Here is a 10,489-nt window from a genome sequence, read left to right as displayed (position 1 = left end):
ACGCTTATAATCTATAAATTGAGTAGCCTGAATCTGCGGGCGTTACAGCAGGAGAAAGGATAGTAGAGGTGATAGGAGATATAGTAGAGGGAGGTGGTGTTGGGACGATGGAAGTAGCAGAAGTTGCGGTGGTAGATGAGGATGTTAATGGATCAGGTGGTGTAGAGAGAGGGGAAAGGGAGGTTTCATGCATAAGTAAATCGGAAGTAGCATGGGGAGAAGGGGGAGACGAGGAGTGTGGAAGGGAAACCGAGGGTAGAAAAGGAAAAACATCTTCATTAAAAACAACATATTGTGAGACATAAAGGCGTGATGATGGTTGATGAAAACAAAGGCATCCTTTGTGAGTAGTACTATACCCAAGAAAAATACATGGGATTCGATGGTCAATGCCATGGTACGATTGTGGAGGTATGTAGCAGTTTTGAATGCATGTTCCCAAAAGAGTTGTGGAAGAGAGGATTGAGACAACAAGGTGTGAGCCTTTTCGAAAGTTAAGCAATTACGTCTTTAGAATGACCCGTTTTGTTCTAGGGTATGTGGGCAGGAGATTCGATGGTCAATGCCATGAGTTTGTAAGAAATTGGACATATTTCTATATTCTCCTCCCCAGTCGGATTGTAAGGCTTTAATGTCGCAGTTAAATTGACTTTTAACCATCTGTTTGAACTTGATAAAGGTAGAGAAAACCTATGCTTTTTTAGACAGAAAGTAAATCCAAAATACTTTGTGCAATCATCAACAAAAAGTAAGAAATATCGATTTCCATTAAGTGAAAATAAGGGGGCTGGATGCCAAACATCCAAATACACTAAATCAAAAGGAGATGATGAATTAATATGAGAAACAAATAGATGTAAACGATGACTCTTTCCCAGTTGACAGGAGTCGCACACAATGCAGAACTTATTTGAGGAGATAGGCAGTTGAAAAGTAGAGATGAGTTTTCGAGTAGAGGCTCATGTGGGTAAGCAAGTCTTTGGTGCCAACCATGAACAGAAATGCGAACACCCGAGAGAGCCATGTGAGAATAATATTTATTGGTGTTTTTTGGGAACCGATATAAGCCATGATCAACGTCCCCTGGACTAGTGTTTTTCCCTGCAAATTCTTAACATTACAATGGTTACGCCAGAATTCAAGATACACATCATTATCAGCGGTTAATTTGGATACACTTAGAAGATCTTTTGTCATTTTAGGAACAACTAAAACAGATGGAAAGCGTAAGTTATGTAAATAACTGAAGCCAACGTGGGAAATAGACAAATGATTACTATTTTCGACCTTTGATTTGTCAGTAGCAGTGTAGTTCTCTGCAAGATGAAGCTTTTAAATGTCAGGAGTGACATGATCAGTTGCTCCAGTGTCGAAGTACCATGCAGGATCCGACACAGTTGAGGAAGTAGAAGTCTGAGCAACATTGTCTGTAACACTCATAAAAATCATGATAAATTTAAACTTTTAAAAACCAACCAATTTCATAAATTGTTTACAAACATAGTTTTCAAAACATGTTCAACATCAGAGTCTCCCAAAATCATAAGTTGAAACATGACAGATGTGTGCGGTCACGCCTTCGCCTTCCCATGGTCATCTGAAGTATCTGTAACATAACCCAAAACTGTAAGCCAACGCTAAATGAGATCCCCCAAAGTACCAACACACAACAATAACATATACAATAACAACATGTCGGGTCCAATCAACCATCAGGTTGGAATAACCCAAGCCCTTCAACCATCGGTTTGGAATGCCAATACACTATGGGTCCAGTCAACCATCGGGTTGGAATACCCCAGGCCCATCAACCATCGGGTTGGAATGCCAATACACAACGGGTCCTGCCATCATCGAGATGGAATACCCTCGAGCACACTCAAACATCGGGTTGGAATGCCCCCGGTCTATTGGATCACGTACAGAGCAGTAAAGCCTCAACCACCAACCAAATATGTGCACATATACATAACAGATAAACATATAATCAGTCAACAGAAAACAAAAAGATCAATTGATCACTAAGCATAACCACATCCTATATAACAGGATACCGATCTAACAGATCACTACAAAAAAATAACATACATAACAACATATCAAATCCAAAGGGACAACATTAGTGCCTTCGACCCGCAAGTACAGTGAGGAAAACTCACCTCACAACTGAACAGAAGCTGATGAGGTCCCGACTCCGAATCTCAACTCTCTAACAGGTACCTAATCCAACCAATGACCAATTTCCATCAAAATCCCAAAATACCCTCAAGGTCAAACTTGGTCAAAGTCAAAGTCAACTGGTCAAACCCACTAAGTCAACTGAGTCAACCCAACCGAGTCAACTCAGGGTGCGTACGTGGAACGTACTCCTAAGGTACGCTGGACATACACGAGGCCTCACAAGTTGACCACCATCCGGGTGGTTCACCTGCGTACACGTAGTGCGTACTTCGATTACGCGGGGCGTACCCTCGCAAACCTCAAAATCCATTTAAGAGCTTAATGGCTTAAGATCTTACGTCCAAACTTCAGATCCATGACCAAAATACCCTTAGGAGTCATAAAGTCTCCAACTTTATGACCTAGCATGTCCAATAAGTGTTTAACACAAGGTCTTATTCCATTAAGACATTCTACAAGATGCATGAAGCAAAACTAACCATTTGGAACCCATTTTTATGACTTAAGTCCCCTCCTAAGGTCTGAAAGGACAACTCAAAGGTCAAGAACATGCCATATTCAAGATCTAACATTTTGGGACCCAAAAAGCTCCATAAAACAACCAAACCTAGATCTATGATATAGAGGGATCAAGTTGCAAGCTTTTTACATGATAATGGTTGCAAATTAAGTAGAAATTCCAGATCCAAGGTGCTTCACTCCTCCAAGATGAGCTTGGATTCCTTCCTTCTTCTTCTAAGCACACAAACTCACACTTTAAGGCTAGAAATGGCTTCTCAAGGAGATCTAGGGTCACAAACATGAATGAGATGGTGGAGGTTGATAAGGTGAAGGGAAATGAGGACATAAGGATGCTTAAATACCAGCCAAACCCTAAAAATTAGGGTTTCCTCATTTAGCAAGTACGCTCAGCGTACATCACGTACGCATGGCGTACTCTGAAGCCTCAAATAACCATAATGCCATTAAGGCCCTTTTCGCATACATTTCTTGAACTTTGGGACCAAATGCAATATAAATGAATTAAAAATTTGAAGTACCTTAACATCGGGATGTTACAATTCTACCTCACTTGATCTAGACTTCGTCCTCGAAGTCTGCTATGGCGAATAACTCAGGATAATGTTCCCGCGTGTCAGCCTTCGACTCCCGGGTCCACTCGGAGCCTCTCCGATGCTGCCACCGTACCTTTACCAAAGGTATCTCCTTGTTGCGCAACACCTTCATCTTTCTTTACAAAATAGCTACCGACCTCTCAACATAGTTCAGGCGCTCATCGACCTGCATATCGTCCAAGGAGACCACTGCCTCGTCATCCAATATGCACTTCCGCAACTGCGAAACATGGAAACCACTTGAAAAGGTCCAATATACCGGGGACCCAACTTCCCCTTCTTCCTGAAGAGTATCACACCTTTCCAAGGTGAGACCTTCAGTAATACCATATCATCGACCTGAAACTCCAACTCAGATCAGCTCCGGTCGACATAGCTCTTATGTCGGCTCTGAACGGTCTACAGTCTCTGCCTGATCTGCCGAATAAGCTCCGTGGTATGAAGGACTACTCCGGTCCTTCCTATAACCCTGTGACCAACCTCCCCCCCCCCAACAAACTGGGGTACGGCATCTCCGACCATACAAGAGCTTAAAAGGCAGAGCACCAATGCTGGAGTGATAATTGTTGTTGTAGGAGAACTCCACAAGAGGTAGGTATGAATCCCAACTCCCACCAAAATCAATAACACGGGCCCGCAACATATCCTCAATGGTCTGTATCGTCCGCTCACTCTGGTCGTCGGTATGCAGATGATAAGCAGTGCTGAAATGCAACCTCATGACCGGTTCCTCATGGAACGTCTGCTGGAAATGAGAAGTAAACCGAACATCCCGGTACGAAACAATCGAGACTGGAACCCCATGACGAACAACAATCTCTCGGACATAAACATCAGCCAACTTTTTGGCCGAAGAGCTTTCCCGGATGGCCAAAAAGTGGGCACTCTTGGTCAATCGATCCACAATGACCCATATAGCATCATAACCCTTTGCCGCCTTCGGCAACTTGGTGATAAAATTCATCGTGATCTGCTTCCATTTCCACATGGGAACCTCCAGAGGCTGTGGATTTCCATGCGGTCTCTGATGCTCAGCCTTGACCATCCTACAGGTCAAGCATCTCTCAACATAGCAGGCTATCTCCCTCTTCATACACTACCACCAGTAGCTCAATCTCAAATCCCGATACATCTTGGTGGCTCTCAGGTGTATAGAAAAGTGAGACTTATGAGCCTCTTCCAACACAATCTGCCTGACCCCACCAGAAACTGGAACCCAGACCCGACCACATCGGGTCAATAACCCTCTACTATCCGCGACAATATGTCAATCTCACCCCTGATCCTTTCATGTTTCCTGTTATCCTTCCGCACTCCCTCAACCTGAGCCTCCCTGATCAAACCCAAAAGTGGAGGATCAACCAATATCGTCATACACATCTCCGCGGACGAAGATTCAGCCGACTTGCGGCTCAAAGCATCTGCCGCCACATTCACTTTACCCGAATGGTAAAGGATCTCGTAGTCATAGTTCTTGACCACGTCCAGCCACCTGCGTTGCCTCATGTTCAAGTTCGGCGGGTCCATCAGATATCTCAAACTCTTGTGATCCGTGTAGACCGTACAACGTACCCCATATAGATAGTGTCTCCAAATCTTGAAGGCGAACACCACTGCCCCCAACTCCAGATCATGTGTGGGATATCGTGACTCATGCGGCTTCAAATGTCGCGAAACATAAGCAATCACCCATCCTCTCTGCATGAGGACCGCCCCTAAACTGGTGATGGATGCATCACATAATACCATAAAATCCTCAACTCCATCCGGGAGGGTCAATACTGGGGCCTCACATAACCTCTGTCGAAGAGTCTCAAATGTCGACTGCTGCTCAGGGCCCCATCGGAAATCAACCCCCTTCCTCGTCTGACGAGTGAGGGGTACCACAATCTTGGAGAAGTCCTGAATAAATCTCTGATAGTACCCCTGCCAAACCTAAGAAACTCCTGATCTTTGAAGGAGATTTCGGAACCTCCCACTGCATCACAGCCTCGATATTTTCCGGATCGACCAAAATCCCATCCTGGTTAACGAGGTGCCCAAGGAATTGGACCTCTTGTAACCAAAACTCGCACTTTGAGAACTTGGCGTAAAGTTTTTCTTTCCTCAAAACCCCCAAAAGCTCTTAAAGATGCTCCTCACGTTGCTCTCTGGTATTGGAATACACCAAGATATCATCAATAAACACAATGACGAATTGGCCAAGCTTCGGCCTGCATACCCTATTCATCAAATCCATAAACACCGCAGGCGCATTGGTGAGCCCAAATGGCATCACCACGAACTGGTAATGCCCATAACGAGTATGGAACGCGGTCTTCTCCACGTCCTCCTCTTTCACTCTCACCTCATGATACCCCGACCTCAGATCTATCTTGGAGAACCAAGATACACCTTGCAACTGATCAAAGAGGTCATCAATCTGCAGAAGGGGATAACAGTTCTTCACCGTTAACTTGTTCAACTTCTGGTAATCAATGTACATCCGGTGTGAACCATCCTTCTTCTTGATGAATAGAATCGACACTCCCCATGTAGAATACTCGGTTTAATGAACTGCTTGCCTAGCAGCTCCTATATCTGCGATGCCAACTCCTGCATCTTAGTCGGTGCCAAGCGGTACGACGCCTTGGCAGTCGGGGCCGCACCTGGCACAAGGTCAAACCTGAACTCGACCTGCCTCTCGGGAGGCACGTTGGGCAACTCCTCCGGAAATATATCAGCAAACTCCCTGACCACTGGAACCTCTGAAACTGAAATCTGATCTCCAACTCGAGTGTCAACCACATAATCCAAATAACCTGCACATCCGTGTTGAATATACTGACGAGACCTAACTGCCAAACAAAACCCTGAACTGACCTTGATTCCCTCTCCATAAATAACCAATTCTCCCCCACTTGGGGTTCGAACTACCACTCGATGGCCTTCATAATCAATCATGGCACCAAACCTGCTCAGCTAATCCATACCCACTATCACGTATACATCCCCCATGGGAATAGGGATCAGTTCAATCGGATAAGGCACCCTGAAGATCTCTAGTACACAACCCTGATATACTGTAACGACCGCAGATCCGGGTTTGTCAATTTAGAGACGACGAGCATCAAAAATGAGTTTTTGATGGAATATTATTTAGAAGGATTAATCTTAACCAAGTTGTAGTATATGTTACAAGGGTTCCGTACATATAAAGAACGTCGAAATCCGAGTTATAACGAAGAAGTTATGGTCTGTCGAAGTTTTACGGCAAAAACGACACGGCACCGGGAGACGTAAATAGTGAATTTATGGTAGAAGACTTTTTAGCCTTAGTGATCTAAACAAAATTTGTAGTATACGTTAAACCGAGAACATACAAAAAAGAACGCCCAAATCTGACTTCGTATGAGGAAGTTATGAATTTTCTAAGATTTGGCATAGCAGTGCACGGCCCGAAACTCGAATTTTAGTTCGAGCAGTTTTTAGCCTACGCGACCTAAATGAGAGTTGAAGATCTCATTAATAGGAACTCAACGGTAAAAAGACAGATGAAAACGGGGTCCGTATGTAGAAGTTATGAATTTTACGCGGACATTTAACAGTATAATCTCCTCCTACTGTTAAATTTAAGATCGGTCGAGAATTAGCCGACGGAGTCTAAATGAAAGTTTTAGATCTTGTTTTACCTACGCGTGGATATAAAGAATGTCGAGAGTAGAGCTCGTATGTTAAAGATATGGACGGAACTTGGTCCCTACTCTTCGAGCGCGATAAATTCGATACAGTTTTGTAAATCTGAGATAGAATGAGAATTAGCTGACGGCGTCTAAATGAAAGTTATAGTACTCGTAAATACCAACGCGTGGATATAAAGAACGTCAAAAATGGAGTTCATATGAACGAGTTACAAATTATAATAGCATATTTACGTATTAAAATAAAGTATAAATCATATGTACGTACACATATATACAAATGTATATATCATTAGAAAGGTATCGACGATGTGGTTATTATAAGACTAGTGTTGAGTACTTTCGATATTAGTTTAATACAAATATGGTTAAATCTATTTAAAATAGTATTATGAAGGGGTGTTTAGTCGTTTATATAACTATAAGGTCATTAAGTAATTATGGAGGGTAGTTTTTGTAAATTCAATTACTATAAATAAGAGGCTTGGACTCTCATATTTCTTACACCATTCTCTTGATTCAAGAGTCTTTCTCTTCTTATCCCCCGAGCATTTCGGTCCCTCGTGATTCGACTTCTCTTTCTGTAGTTTTAGTATAGTAAGGTGAGCGCTGAAGCGCTGCACGAATCTTTCTTAGAAAGATTCAGCGACGAAGTTCTGCCCCTGCAGAGCCCAACTCCTAGCTAAAACCCCCTTGTAAGTAAGTTATGCTTATCTATTTTAATATAGCTTACATTTAAAATTAGTATTGTTATTATGAGCTTATAATAAATATTTGAGCTATTATTATGACTTATATAAGTGTCGTTATAATATCTTTTTAACTACTCGCGGTACGGGGAATCTAGTTTAAAGGACCGCATAGGGTTGTTGGATTTCAGAAGTGCTATATGCCAAAATGGTCCTGCCCTCCGGTGTTTTATGTCTGACCCCTGTCTGTACATAGTGGTTGGAAAGTATTGTTTAAACGTTTATATAATAATAATAACAATAAGACTAATAATTAGTCACGGTAAATATTAGACTAAAATCTAGTGGTAATAATACTAGGTTTCGTCGAAGGAAATTATTTTAAAAGTAAACGAAGCGATGTCCGAGTACCGAGTCACCACCTTATCAAGTAAGTGCATAGTTACTTTCATCTTACACATAGATATGAAGTATTTTATAAAAACTACGTGCTATGTGTGCATATTATCTGTATACTTGCTATCTATGCTGGATGAATAATTTTATCCAAGTTTTATATGATTTAAACTGTATATGTATTTATATCTACATAATATGTTGGGTAAAACATGGGTAGAAGAACTATGAGTTGGATGATGAGTTGAGAGGTGATATAGACCATGAGGTAAGGGTGAGAGGTGGACGATGTTAGAAGCCTTGTTCCCAAATGCTGGCCCCGTCATCTAGCAGAGTATGGATGACAACCACAGACTATTCTAGACAGTCCAGTGGAACACTAGCAGGCTCGCAACCTGTAGGTGTTGTGAACAATGTGTTCACCCGGTGTACTCTAAACCCTGGCGATCATGCAGACTTGGTGCCTAAACCTTGGCGATCATGCAGACTTGGTGCCAAAACCCTGGCGACTATGCGGACTTAGTGCCTGTTGTATAAACCCTGGAGACTATGCAAACTTAGTGCCTAAAACCCTGGCGACTATGCATACTTAGTGCCTAAAACCCTGACGACTATGCGGACTTAGTGCCTGTTGTATAAATCCTGGCGACTATGCAGACTTAGTGCCTAAACCCCGGTGATGATGGACTTCGTGTCGATTCCTTAGGATGATCCTTAGGAAAGAATGAACAAGAGATAGCTGATTCTTAGGGTAGATCCTTAAGAGTAAATAAGATAATGGGGATGGGTAATTGGGTTAATTGTTTGATGATTAAACATAATAATTATATTATTGTGGGTTGAAAACCCTATGTACTCACCAGGTTTCCCAACCTGACCCACTCAGTTTATTTGTATCACAGGTGTCGATATGAAGTTACTTTACACTGAGAGATTTAAAAGAGATGTAGATCACTAGTGTAAATGAATGTAAGTTCTGTTTATGTTTATGTTTCTGTATTGACGATGACATCCCAAATGTTTTAAAATGAATAAAAATACATTTCTTCAGAAATGCTTTGATAACGTATTTATCATGTTTTTCTGGGAACAAATTCCGCAAGATTTTTATTAAAAGAAGTACTCTGATTTTTATAAAGCATAAACAAAATCGGTCTTTTCTGGCCGTGAAAATGGGGATGTCACATATACCGCAGATGCAGAAAACCCGTGTTTGTTGGCGATAGAAACCCGCAACAGACACTCTAACTCCCCAATAGGCATATTAAATGCCCTACTGAATAATCGAGACACAAAAGACCGACTCGCACCCGAGTCAAACAACACAAGAGCAGGCAAAGAGTTCATTAAGAACGTACCTATCAGGGGCATAATATAAGCATGGCATAAAACATAATCAACATAATCATAAATAGAAACATACCAGTCACAACATCTAGATCTGCTTTGGCCTCCTCGGCAGTGAGCTAAAAAGTGTGACCTCGAGCCCTCTGGGGCTCCAACCTACCCTAACTCCCATCTGTGATCCTCAAAGTAGCCGGCGTTGGGGCCTACACCGGCCTAGCAACAAGCAAGGGGCACTGGGCCTTCATATGGCCCACCTGATCACAATGATAACAAAGTATGATGCCAGAAGCTGGAGCCTGCTGCCGGCAGTCCATCGCAATGTGACCCTGCTTGCCACATTTGTGGCATCCCGAAAAAGATTGGCAAGCTCCATCATGAACCTTGCCGTACTTCCCACAAGTATGGCCCCACTGACTTCCAGATCTAGTATCAACGGCCTTGAACCGTTTCGGCACAAGCTACTACTACGACGGGGCTGGTCTCTGCTCCCTCAACTGGAGCTCCATCTCGATCTCACGCCGTCTGGCGGCCTCCTGCAACTCCAACAATAAACCATAACGTTGGGTGGATACAAACTGCCTGATATCCGTATTGAGTATGCTCAAGTAATGGGTCATCTGAGCTTCCTCGGAAGCAGCAAACTCAAGACAAAACATGGCCCTCTCTGTGAACATCTCGGTGATCTTCGTCACCGAATTCGTCCCCTGTCTCAAGTCCAAATACTCCTGGGCCAACCTCTCACGCTCGACCAACGGAACATATCAAGAACAGAACATCTCTGAAAACTGCTCCCAAGTCATTGTCGTCCTCTGCTCAGGAGAATACGAGTTGGTAACAAGTCTCCACCAATCCTTCTTTCCGGATCTCAAAAGGTTCGGAGCGCACGTGAAGAAACACCCATCAATGTCAGACATCCACATCATGGATATGATCGGGTCCTGAACTCCATCAAATATCTGGGGTTTCGTATTGCCTAAGTTCCGATAATGGAAAACCCTCCCAGCACCAACCCCAGCAGCGGAAACAACTGTGGTGGCTGCAGCAGGAGCCTCAGACAAAGCAACATAACGCTCATCAAAAT

The sequence above is a fragment of the Lactuca virosa genome, chromosome 1 (genome assembly GCF_052849685.1).
Source record: "Lactuca virosa cultivar CGN04683 chromosome 1, Lactuca_virosa_CGN04683_v6, whole genome shotgun sequence".
Taxonomy (NCBI): Eukaryota; Viridiplantae; Streptophyta; class Magnoliopsida; order Asterales; family Asteraceae; genus Lactuca; species Lactuca virosa.
The sequence above is the reverse complement of the archived record's forward strand: the minus strand, read 5'-3'. Positions refer to the sequence as shown.